Below are 12,937 nucleotides of genomic sequence, written 5' to 3' on the forward strand. Positions count from 1 at the left end.
GTGCACAAGTCTTGACGCACGAGATCCACAGCTTTGCGCGTGCACGCAGGTAATCAAGCACACACGAGTCTCCACAGTGAGAGAGGGAGTAAGAGGGAGAGAGAGATTGAGAAACCCTTTGACCGAGTTTTCTGCGCGCCCCCGCAGCCACCGGGGGTCTGAGATCTGGATCCGTTCCCTGGTATGGACAAAGCAGACAGGAAGATTTCCTTCCCACGGAATCCCGAGAGAAAACCCGAAGTCTTGGATTCCCTCGCAGCAGGGTGCAGACAGAGGGAATTCACTCATAAAGAAAGTTTAACAAAACGCTTACTGACACTGACTTTGATAAGACATGCAAAATGATAATTCATAAAACAGTTGTAGCCCAGTGAGTTTCTAAAAGAGAGACATTGCATGCACAAACAACATAAACCACAATCAACACATCAACAGCCAGGTCTGCACTCTGTACTGCGGGGACGCCATCATCATGCAGCCTAACTGTAATTTACCATTCTCTCATTAACGCGCCTTGTGTTGTCGGGGCCACAAGGAGCACAGATGGTTCACATTTGCAGAGGAGGAATTCGGGGTTGTGAAGTGTGTGTTAAGACTGACGAGGAGAGGTGCCAAATCTGAGTAAAGATCTCCCAACTTGAAAGTGGGGAAATAAATGCCGAGTAAGTAGAGCATGTGGAGATTTTTGTGCAGAATGATTCTCTGCAGTGTACATAGAGGTTTATGTCCCAGTCCAGTCTGAAAAGCATGCAATGTTACTGCCAAGACATCTGCACATTTATGGCACATGAGGTAAAGTGATTACTGACATACACTACATGCAGCCATCAGTGTTCCCCAAACGTTTCTGTCTGATGTAGTAGGTCTACCTACAAGGCCCTATTAAATGAGCTCAAGCAACATCTCCACTGACACCCCCCTGGCATGTTTCCCATCATTTAATTGTAAAACTAGATACACCGCCACGAATTTGTAGGTTGTGCACCTTTCAAGTTAAATTATAGCTCAGACTGGTATTTCTGGCAAATGCCACATGAAGGGGCTGCCACCAGAAATATTGATTTTTTTTATCATAATCTATCTCTCCCTTTCTCTCTCTCTATATATACACACATATATTTATATATATATATATATATATAGAGAGAGAGAGAGCTAGACAGACGGTCTATGGGAGTTGCCCCTAAATGTAAATAGTCTGCCTATGTAAGGCCTGTGCAGTGGTACCGTCCGTTGTCACCCCCCCTCTACAGCATCAAGTGGATCGGTCCATCCTGTAATGTCAGAGGTCAAGCAGGAAGTCAATAAAATCTAGGCACACCGACTTATTATAATACATCCATGAAGCAGACAGGGTGGCGTAATTGGAATAAAAACAGAGAAGGGAAAAGGAGCCCGAAAACGAAAAGGTGGAGCAGAGAAGGTTCGAGAAAAGAATAAAAAACACCTCGAGGCTGATGCTGCAGGATGTTTCAAAAGTTCAGACTCATTTAAAAATTAAGTAAATGTCGGAAATCTTCGTTTGCAGCGGTAATGACAACAATGACAACCAGATGAGGACAGAGTGGACGGATGAGCATGCATCAGCAGGTGATGCATGTTTTTACAGTGCTAACGGAGCTGACAAAGCTAACGTCAAACAGGGACAAGGACAGTGGACACAATGAGCAGGACCAGGCTGATACCAGCGGAGTAAGGTCACAGGCAAGAGGAAAAGCACGAGCGACATGGCAACTTCTTAACAGGTGATACCAGTATTACTAAGCAACAGGGGTCGACCCATATTGGTTTTTCATGGCCCATATCAAGACTGATTATTACTAGTTAGCTACTAAGACCAATAGCCGATACCGATCTGCATTTATAATAAAAATAAAAATATTTCTGTCATAATTTAGAATATGAAATATAACAAATTCCAACACAAAACTTTGTTTAACATCATATACATACACAAGCAACTTTTTTATGAGGTTCAATGAAAATTTAAATAAACAATGAATGATTAAAAATTGCTCCCTAAAGTTTTACAAAGTAAGAGTTCCTCCCATGCTGACACTTTCTTTGCATGTATTGCAGACTGCCTTCCCTGGTGTTGGTTAAGTGTAATACGCACACTTTTCTATTTATTGTGCTGTTGACTTGCAGGTGAATATATGTTTTAGTTAATATGCTGTTAATATTGTGTACCTGGGTCCTGTGTTGAAGATATACATGTGAATTTAACTCTACCTACTGTGATGTAGGCTTTGAGTTGGGTACATCCTGTTTAGATGCCGGTGAATGTATGGCGAAACTGGGGCCAAATTTTGTTCCCAGTCCGACCCTCTTTACATCCATGTCTGTAAAAACATGGGTGTTTCACACAAATCGTACTCCCGTCAGCACAGAAGATCGATACAGTAAGCACATTTTCAAGGTGGGAACCCAAGGTTCTCGAGTTATGGCCGAAAAACATGTCACTGTGACTTTGACCTTTGACTTTCGACCACCAGATTCGAATCAGTTTGTGCTTGAGTCCAAGTGGACAGTTGGGCCAAATTTGAAGGAATTCCCTTAAGGTGTTCTTAAGATATGGCGTTCACAAGAATGAGACAGATGACGTCACAGGGACCTTGACCTATGACCTATGACCACCAAAATCCAATCAGCTCATCATTGAGTCCAAGTGACTGTTTGTGTCAAATTTGAAGAAATTCCCTCGAGGCATTCATAAGATATCATGTTCACAAGAGTGTGCTGAACGGATGGACAACCTGAGAACATATTGCCGCCGGCTTCGGCAATCGCCGGCGTGGAGGCATTGAAACAAACAAAAGAAACAAAAAACAATAAAGCCTACAATTCAATCATTAATGTTTATGTTGCTTTGGTCAACTTTTTATTTGTGTACGCTGTAGCAGCAAAAGTCGGATGCTTCAACCATTAACTATTTCAACTGTTTATGTCTTACATTTAGCTATAGCTTAAAGTAATAAGTATATGCAGTTGAAACAGTTATAAATTCAACTGTTTATCCATGAATTTAAGCATTAGCTAACAGTTATCTTAGCTTAGCCTACTATTTTTACCTTTTTAACCTTTACTCTTAGCGAATTTCAACCGAATTTAAACCATTGATTATCGGCAAGAGGTGTTGTTGCAACATTTTAAGATTAGTTTTGGTGATTGTCTGTTTGCACATATCCAATCATCACAATGCTCATTTGTCCCACTTAACCAATGTCCCACATTACCTGAACTCATCTTATTTGAATTGTTTATTTATTGCCTAAAGTGAACTACATCAACTGTTTATTTAATACTTTTACCTAACTTTTCTGCTTGCTTGCTAAATAGTTTTCACACACACTAAATTGCAACACATGACGTTAATGTCTGTGAGTAGGGATTTGTCCACCATGGGAAGAATAAACAGTCATAATCACTCATGCACACAAAGTCACACACACATATTCATGTACACACACGTGCAACTCCCCTTGAGAAGCAAGTGATGCAGTGTTTTCCAGCCAAGCCAATGGATGACTGTTGTAGCTCCTTGCATTTCCAGCAGAGCCAAAGCCTCAAACTCTGACTGATTGGCCCTCTCATTCTCATGCATATCTGTTGGTAGACATCATAGTCAGACATTATAGCTCTGTGGGTGAGTGAGTGAGTGAGTGTCTGTGTATGAGAGACAGAGAGAAATACAATCCTTGGGGAAGCCCACTCTCTCTGGGAGGTCATTTCCTGTCTGGCCATCCCTGCTCCCCCTCCTCTGTATGCCCGTCTTTCTGTCTCTCTGAGGAACACACACATTGAGAAAACACTCACAGTTGGCCTCAGACACAGTGGGACCAGTCCAGTTAGTTTTATGGCAGTCGCCTGGTCTGTGTCAGCATAGATTGGCTTTCACTGCCGCATCAGAAATAACTCCAGCTTAACTTTAATGTAACATTTCGAGGAGGGTGACAGATTTGTTCCAGAGAGAGCTCGGTAAATGAGTTGGACGGATATGAGAGATGGAAAGAAGAAAAGATAAAGCAATCGGAGGAAAGTGAGAGCAGTGTTAGTCTGATGTAGACAGAGATTGTTGTGAGGGGGGGAAAGTGTTCTGGAGTTGACCCAGATTCACAAAGACTTTGGCACAAAAGGCAGCATTGAGGACCCTGTACAGAGCTGTCTGCCAATGTGCCTGCACACAATAAAGGCTGCGGACCAGTTTCACCAGCCCATCCTTTCATCACCTCCCTCTCCTCCCAGCGGGCCTCTCACTGTCCAATCTAGCGGTCATATGACATTTTAGTCCCTCAGCAGAGAGACAGAGTGTGTGTGTGTGTGTGTGTGGGAGAGAAACCTAATTCCATCAAGGAGAGAGAGAGAGAGAGAGAAGGGCTTGTATATCTGTCTGCACCCGACTGCGCCTGTTTCTTGGGACCGTGACCAATTTTGTGTGTGTGTGAGAGTATGTCTGCATGTGATAATGAATATCCAGGTCAGTGCAGGTGAGTTTGTGTGTGCATGTAAACGAGCTGATGCTGCAGTGTATGTAGGTCACCGAGGAGTGTTACATTTCTCCTGCACTGCTGTCTGTAGGTGTTGAAGCAGCTTTTCTGTGAATGAGGGAGAGAGAAAGAGGAGTGTGTGTGTGTGAGGGAGAGAGAAAGAGGAGTGTGTGTGTGTGAGGGAGAGAGACAGAGAGCGGGAGGGATAAAGTCAGTTTTTATGATGTGCAGTTGTACAAGCAACAGTAAAAATGATTATGCATGGTTTATATTTCATAATTTGCTTCCTGTGAGGTGGAAAGTTATTAATTACATTTACTCAAGCATCTCAGAATTATAATATTAATTTAATATTAATATATTAATGATAATATTAACAACAAAAGTCCCCTCCACTATATTTTAATAGGGGGTTATGTGCTTTTTATTATTATCTCTTTTCATAGCAGAAATTTCCACTTGAAAAGCTCAAGTGTTATCAATAACATAACAAGGGCTTCATTATATTTAACTCTTTGAAACCTGGATTAAAATCAGTTTTTCCTGTTAAGCTCTGAGGCCTTTAACAGGCATTGAAATTTGAGAAAACTGGTCTGATTTTCTCTTTAACGTGGCTAAAAAGGCAATGAGCAACTTGGTAAGAGATATCCTACAAATTGCAAGAAATTAGGAAAAGCTGACAAGAAAATGAACTGAAAATTAGTAGAAAAAGATTGCAATTATATATTTAATGGTAATTACATTTACATTTTTAGCTTTTTTTTTTCAAGCAATTTCCTTGTTGTATGTTGTTGGTGGTGGTGGTGGTGATTTTTGTTTTGTTTTCACCATTTCTTTTCTTTTTTGTTTGCTAATTTTCAGGTAATTTTCTTGGAACTTTTACTTATTCCTTGCTTATTTTGTGTAATTTCTTGTGAAGTTGCTCAATGACTTCTTCCCATGTTTTTGAAAGAGATTAAGCCAATTTGCTCAGGTTTCTAGGGGTTAAATGTCCCAGCATGTACAATACCAGGGCTGTGTCTGAAATCAATCCCTATTTATAATTGCACTATTCCATGGCAAGAACACTGCTTTCTGCTTACAATCCCTCAGTGCAATGTGCCACATTTTATAGAGGTGAAAGTTAGAGTTGCTCTAGATTACACCTGTTATTCACGGTGCAAAATGATGTAAAAAAGTAGGAAGTGTGAATGAGTGAACAAGGGAGTGATTTTGAAAACGACCTAAGACCCTTAAGATTCCAGGTCTGGCAAGGCCAACCGGTGCGATACAACATCCATATAACTGCACACAGAAAAAAAAGAAAGATAAAAGGACAACACTGTAATTAGTTTTTGCAAGGTCTTTATTCTGAGAGACTATTTGCGAACCATTTCTTCAAAGCTTGCTTAAAATTCCTCTCTGCTTCAGTCAATTTCAGACATACGGGAAGTTTATTCCATTCAGTTGCACCGTATATGAAAAGGTGTTTTTGCCCATTGAACTTTTGAATCTAAACAGAATAAAATCAGTAGGGCTGCGTCTTGTTAAACAGCCTGTCTGCCTTTTTTGAAAAGTAACAAAATCTGCCTACCAGAATGTCTTAAGATCACTATGTACGACATTATCTCCAGGCTCCACAGTTACCACTGACTGGCTGTAGCTGCAGCTGGCCACCAATGTTGTTAGAGATTTGGTGATTTTAACATTGGTTGACCGAAGTGCAATGTCAAGATAATGTCTAATGCCGACGTCAATTCAGTGTCGATTACTGATGACAGATGACGGGATATTTTGTTGGTTTTAAGTTGTGTAGTAAAGTGAGCAAAATCTTTCCATACATCTCATGCCAAAGTCATCTTGACATAGAATAACGACATTTAGTCGCAAGGTAAGGACACCAAAACCTAACTTCTGCAAAAAGCCATAATGTTAACTTCTACACAACATTAAATTCTAACGTCCTTTGACATTTAAAATGTGGTCATCCCACTTTTCATTCCAACCAGTATTTAACATCTGCCAAACCCACAAGTCCAACGTCTTCCTGATGTTATATTCATATCCAGGGCCAGCTGGGAATTTGCAGACATAAAAGTGGTATCGAGCTTCTAATCTGACTCTCGACAAGAAAGCAAATGAGCGATTTTTCCAAAATGTTGAACTCTTCCTTTAAAGGAAGTGAGTACGACAACTGCAGCAAGGCTAAAAAAAAAAGAGGTCAAATGATGCATCTTACCATGCAGTGACGGATAATGCACACAAGTAGAGATTTATTACTAACAAATACTTGCCCACACAGGACTATAAAATCACATTAAACATTTGAAGTGATCATTTATCACGTATACCACACATGCAGACAAAAAAAACTCACTGACAGTAAGGAACTAATGAGCATCACAGAGTCCCCAACATGCAGGAAGTTGTGTTATTGGAAACATGAGCGTCTACAAGGATCTCAGCGGCTCGCTTTTCCCCTGTGGGCCCAACATGCATCAGAGACAATCCGTATGGGACATGTCCTGGTAACTTAACACTGCATGAAGCTGCAGCACATATCTGGGGCTTACCATAGTAATCAGGATAAAGGATGGGCCACAATGAAGATGAACAACAGCTTTGCTTCTCAGATTAGCCCTCCAACAGAGCTCTAATCAATCGCAAATAGTTCAAACAAATAACAGATTGTCCCTGTGTGTGGCGGGGTGGAAAGCACGTGTGGGTTTGTTTGTGCATGTGTGAAGTTTTGCTTGTTTAAGAGCATGTATTTGTGTGAAGTCTATATTTGAAGTTGCTCTAAGAATCAGTATGCAAAAGTACAGAAGGGAGAGTGAAGCAAAGAGAAGGAGAGAGGCATTGAGGAGGTGGGATTGTGTGTCTGTGTGTGTGTAGGGAGAGTTTACATGAACACCAGCTGCTGGGATCATTAAGTGCTTTAGCTAGACCCACGAATCATAGATCTTGTTCATGCTCACATGCATTAACAGTGTTTGTGTATGCCTGTATGTTTGTGAGTGGATGAGTGAGTGTGTTTATGCACTTAGAGGGAGATAGTGAAAGAGGCTCTGTCCAATCTGTGCAACATGCGTCTGCAGCTCCAGCAATACGTCGCTTTGAGATACTGTATGTTATGTAGACGATGCAGCCACATTTATGTGCACCTACATGAATATAAATGATAGAAGAAGAGTGGAAGGAACACCTGGGCCCCATGCTTGACACCCTTCCACATTCCCACAGCTCCCCTGCTTAACTCCAACAGTTGGTTCCCATCACAGGAAGGAGGAAAGGAGGGCAGCATGGAGCGAAAGAGTGGAGGTGACAGAGAAATCTCTCTGCTGCTCAGAAAATAATAACAATCTCAGCAAAATCAGTGCATGTCCCCAAACAGCCGGCTCTGACAACCGCTGATTGCATCAACATTTGCATGTCATACAGTGTGGGAAATGCATTCGCTTCAGCATTCCTCTCTGCTTTGGGAGAGTTCCAGCCTCTCCTGCCTGACCTCCTGGGGTCATGTTTTGTCGCTGAGACCAACATGTCCAACGAACCAGGGGGAAAAAGAGCGGCAGGGGAGAAAAGAGAAAGAGAGCAAGGGAGGGCAGAACTTTTCAGGTTTCAGTCGACCCTGTGAGAGCTACAAATGGAGGGAATAGAGCAGGGAGAGGGAGGAAGGGAGGTACTTGACATCTGGAAAAAATTAGAGAGCATGCTATTGCCCTGTTGAAAGGGTGGAGGGGGAGATAGAGGAATAAGGAGGGCAGTGTAAAGGATAGATTGTGTGTGTTTGTGTGTGTGTTGGGAGGGCAAACCTTTGATCTACCGAGTTTGATAGAAACTGTCTGCGTGCACGTAATAAGCCTCAATCACATAATGACAGTGAGACAACGTAATGCCTTAAGATCCTAAGATCACTGAGCAGCGCAGCATATAACAGGAACTCAAGCACCCTGGAAACAGTGATAGGCTGCACAGGACTGCATGAGCACACCAAAACATGAAAGCAAGCGCACAAACACTCATGTGCACACGAAGTCTGGATTAGCATCGCTCAAGTAACGCAATTCAAAACAAGTCACAAACAAGAGCACAAAAAATATGCGCTTTATGAGTCATTAAAACAAAGTCGTCAGTCAGTAATTCAGAGAGCTGCGACATCTGATCTGCAGCTGTCGGCTGTCTCTGTTGAGTCCCCACACTGCATTGCTTCTGTGCAACATCGCCCTCTGCAGACATGGAACATTATGGCACCAGGAGGAAACGCTACAGTACCATTTTAATAGAGTGCTGATCCCTTCTGAGAAATGTTATATTTGCCAGCCACCTCCCCCACAGAGAGGTCAGAGTAAGGCTGGATTATTCACCAGGCAAAGTATGCAGCTGTGCCAGGGCCCCAGACAACTCAGTGGCCTGAGGACTCCACGCTGACAGTGTGGAACTTAGTTAGGGGTCATTTAATTAATTAAGTATGTTTGTTAACATGCCACTATATTAAATTATAAACTGAAATGATAGAGACCTTAAGACAAAATCTACATGTAATCTCAACTCTTTGAAACTTGAGCCAGTTTTCTTGTAAAAAAAAAAAAACATGGTAAAAAAGCACAAATTAGCAAGAAATTGGTTAAAAGTTACAAGAAAATTACCTGAAATTAGCAAAGATTAAAAAAAAAAGAAAAACAGGAAATTGCCTGAAAAAGGTTGCTAAAATGAAATAAAAAATAATAAAAACACCATGTTATATTTGTATGACCTAATTTAAAATGTATAATTATAATGATCATAAGATTTCTTTTCTTGATATTTTTCCACTCATTTGATAATTTCTAATATTCTCTCCATCTCTTTTAAAGGTAATTTTCAGGTCAATATTTTGTCACCTTTTTTTTTACATTTCAGCACAAGCTGCTGATTGGCTTTGATTTGTCCCTTCTGGGCTACTGTAGAAACATGGTTTTGCAACTTGGTGATCTCCATTAATGAGAACTTGCTCCGCATGTAGATATTAACAGCTCATTCTAAAGTGACAAAAATACAACAATTCTTATTTCCATGTGATTATACACTAAAGAAAACTTACTTACTATATTATCTTCTTTTTTGCCAGTGTATCCCCCCACATCCTACACACCAGTATTATAGAAAAATAATATTTCGTTTTTTAAATCCATACAAAATGAACCATGTCCAAGAAATAGTACAGCACATAATTCCCTGTGAAACCGTGTAACATTAACATTTGTTTTTTTGTAAGGATTAAGCAACCGGGATATCATTTGCTAGTAGCTGGAATTATAATAGCTTGCAGTTTGAATTTTGCATAAAAATATGAATAAATCAGCCTTTTCCTTTCTTTGTGTTAGACTACCCTGCTGCTGACTGTAGCTTCATATGTATATGTATATAACTCTAAAAAAGGAGCAAAGTATATCAATATTCTGCTTACATGGTGCATTTTGATAAATACAATTGTGCTTAATCCAGTTAAACGTGTTACTGATCACTAACTATTACCTACACAATACACACAGAGAGGGAGAAACATTGGGCCCACACCTCGAGTTGTTAATAGGATCAGAGGTCACATTCAGATATAGAACCTGTCAACCTAAGGGCCCTTGAACTTCTAAGACAGAGGTCCTCTATTTGAAGGTTGTTCTCTCTTCCCCGGGTAAAACTGCACAGAGCTACATAAATGACAGACCTGCTAAATCAACGTTACAGGACCTCCCTGTAAATCATGTTCTTTGCCTCGTTGTCAGTGGTGGATTAAATAACCAAAAGTCATACTTACCAGAAAATAACTTTGGTAGAAGCTTAAGTTACCTATTAGAATATTACTTGATTAAAAGTCATAAAGTGTCTAATATTTACAATATTTAAGTATCAAAAGTACTGTTAGGATATTAAGTGTACTTTTTAAAAGTCAAATTATAAGTGTATGCTATTACTAAAAAAGCAAGGGGTGAGAATTTTGAGATTTATGAAGTTTATTTCTTTGTAAGATGTACACCAACTTAAAAATGGAGCCTTTAATACACCTAAAGAAAAACAAGGTTTATTTTTACAATTTAAAGAATTTAAAGAACAAATTCCAATTTTTCCTACCTCCCATCCCTTCATTCGTCCGTCCATCCCCTTCTCCCTTCCTTCCCTAATTCGTAGTAAGTAACAAAGATGCTAAGAGGATATATAGTGGAGAATACATTTTATTTAGGAAATTTAGTGGCATAATAGTAAAAGTTGACAGAAACATAAAAGTTAGTTAGTTTGTTTTTATTTCTGTGTCATGCCGTTTCTGGCCCATCCCACGAGGGATTACAAGACACCATCACAATGCAAAGCATGTGTCATCTTGTGATTTTTGCAGTAGGTACACAAAATAAGTTAAGCTAGAAAATAATACATGACTAATATTCTTGCAAAAAAAGAATTTTAAAGTGAAAAATACATTTTGCACATCTATAGTTTATCTTGATAAAGAGCTTGTTTTTTCATCTCTTGCTTTCTCCAGATAATGAGCTAATCTAATGATTCATATGTAAATGACCACCTTAACCTTTGTGCGTCATTCATATATACTAAATCAATATCTTTTTATGTCACTAAACAAAACTTGCACAGCTCCATGTAAAAAGGGCAGTAGAAAACAAAACGAAACTCATTTTCTATATCAGCCAAAGAACACATACGACAAATCCACATTTGTTCTTTTAAATTCATATGCTGTCTAGTTTTAACCATCAGTGGTAACATGGCAGATCTCAGCTGAGCACATAGGGATCTTTGTTTTGTAGTTAAATTACATTGAAAAAAATCTAGTTAAGTACAGATATTCCCCAAAAAATACTTAAGTACTGTAACATAGTATTATTACTTCATTACATTATGCCACAGAAATCAACACGAGCTGACTGACACCTAGCAGCAACCAGTGCAGCAAGCAGCAGTTTCCTGCATAAATACAAGCTGCTTACTGTGCAATAACCATATCCAACCCGTAGATGACACTGTCTTACATAATGGGCTTAAACAAATGTATGTATGTCTGTGTAAGTGACAGTAAGGTGATAGGGGATATATATAGCTATGGTGGGATACACAGACTTAAAGTGTCATGCATCAGCTGTCATTCCATTGTGTGTGTGTGTGTGTGTGTGTGTGTGTGTGTGTGTGTGTGTGTGTGTGTGTGTGTGTGTGTGTGTGTGTGTGTGTGTGTGTGTGGACCCGTGTAGGCAGGTGTGGCTGAGAGTCTGTCCCGTGTCAGGTATGCCAGGGTGTGTTCCCTTACAACCATGCACTGCGTAGTCAGGTACAAGGGAATTCACTTGGGTTTGACTGTGATACAAGCACTGATCTTCCAGTTTTCCACTTCCAGCATCACAGTACAGCATGTCAGCAATTAACATTCATTTTCTCACAGTCAGTCAGGCGTTGCAGGCCGACATTCCTTTAAACTCTGAAAACAGCCATTAGTTTTGTTGGTTCTCAGTTTCTGGACACACCCAGCTCTAACTCTCTCCCTTTCAGACCCTCCCCCCACCCACCCACCCATTTTATGTTTTCCCTGCCTTCTGTTGCCATAGAAATAAGCACAGGCAGGAAGTGACAGCCTCATACCCATGCAAAGGAGGAAATTTGTTTTGTTGGGTAAACAAATGCAAGGCATGAAGGTGGTTCAGAGAGCTACAAGGACAAAAGAGGGTGACCGACTGAGCAGAGCTTTTATCCGAAGAAGACGTGAAGAGCATAACTTCATCAGAAAAGACATTAAAGAGAAACACATAAACACATGCTCATTCATTCACCCACACGCTCATTCCGTCTGGGTGCAGTCACACCACTTCTCTCGCTTACTCATCGTTTCAGCAAACAGTCAGCACTTGTGGCTAAAGCCATCTTTTGCAACCAGAACGACTGAGGAAAAGAACCAAACAATCTGTCAGTGGATTATGCACTCTCACAGCAATGAGAACAGACAGAAGACATACTGTCTCTACGCATCTACTAGCTTTAATTCATGAACAAACTGTGTCCTAGAATCCACAACCAATAATAATATAAGGGGAATTAAGTTGATTAACAGAATTTTTTTTTTTTTTTTTTAAGCAAAAATAGCAAAAGTTCCAGCAAACAATTAGCAGCTTGTCTTTGTCTTAAGTGATTATAAACTGAATGTATTTATGTTTTGGAGACAAACAGCAATAGTGATAAACACAATGGCACTTTTTTCATTATTTTGTTACACAACAAAATATAACAAAAATCCTGTATGCAGTTTAACGTATACAAACAAAACATTGATAAAAAGTCAGGGGAATAGTACATTAAATATAAATTTTCTTAAACATTTAAATATCAAGTGTCTTGATAGCTTTTTTGTTAGTCAAGTCAGTGAGTAGTTTTATGTAATGTTCAATATCCTTCAGAAAACCAACAACATTAGGGTTTTATGGCTAAATTTACAT

Source organism: Plectropomus leopardus, chromosome 17, assembly GCF_026936395.1.
Source record: "Plectropomus leopardus strain MGB_pleo_1.0 chromosome 17, ASM2693639v1, whole genome shotgun sequence".
NCBI lineage: Eukaryota > Metazoa > Chordata > Actinopteri > Perciformes > Serranidae > Plectropomus > Plectropomus leopardus.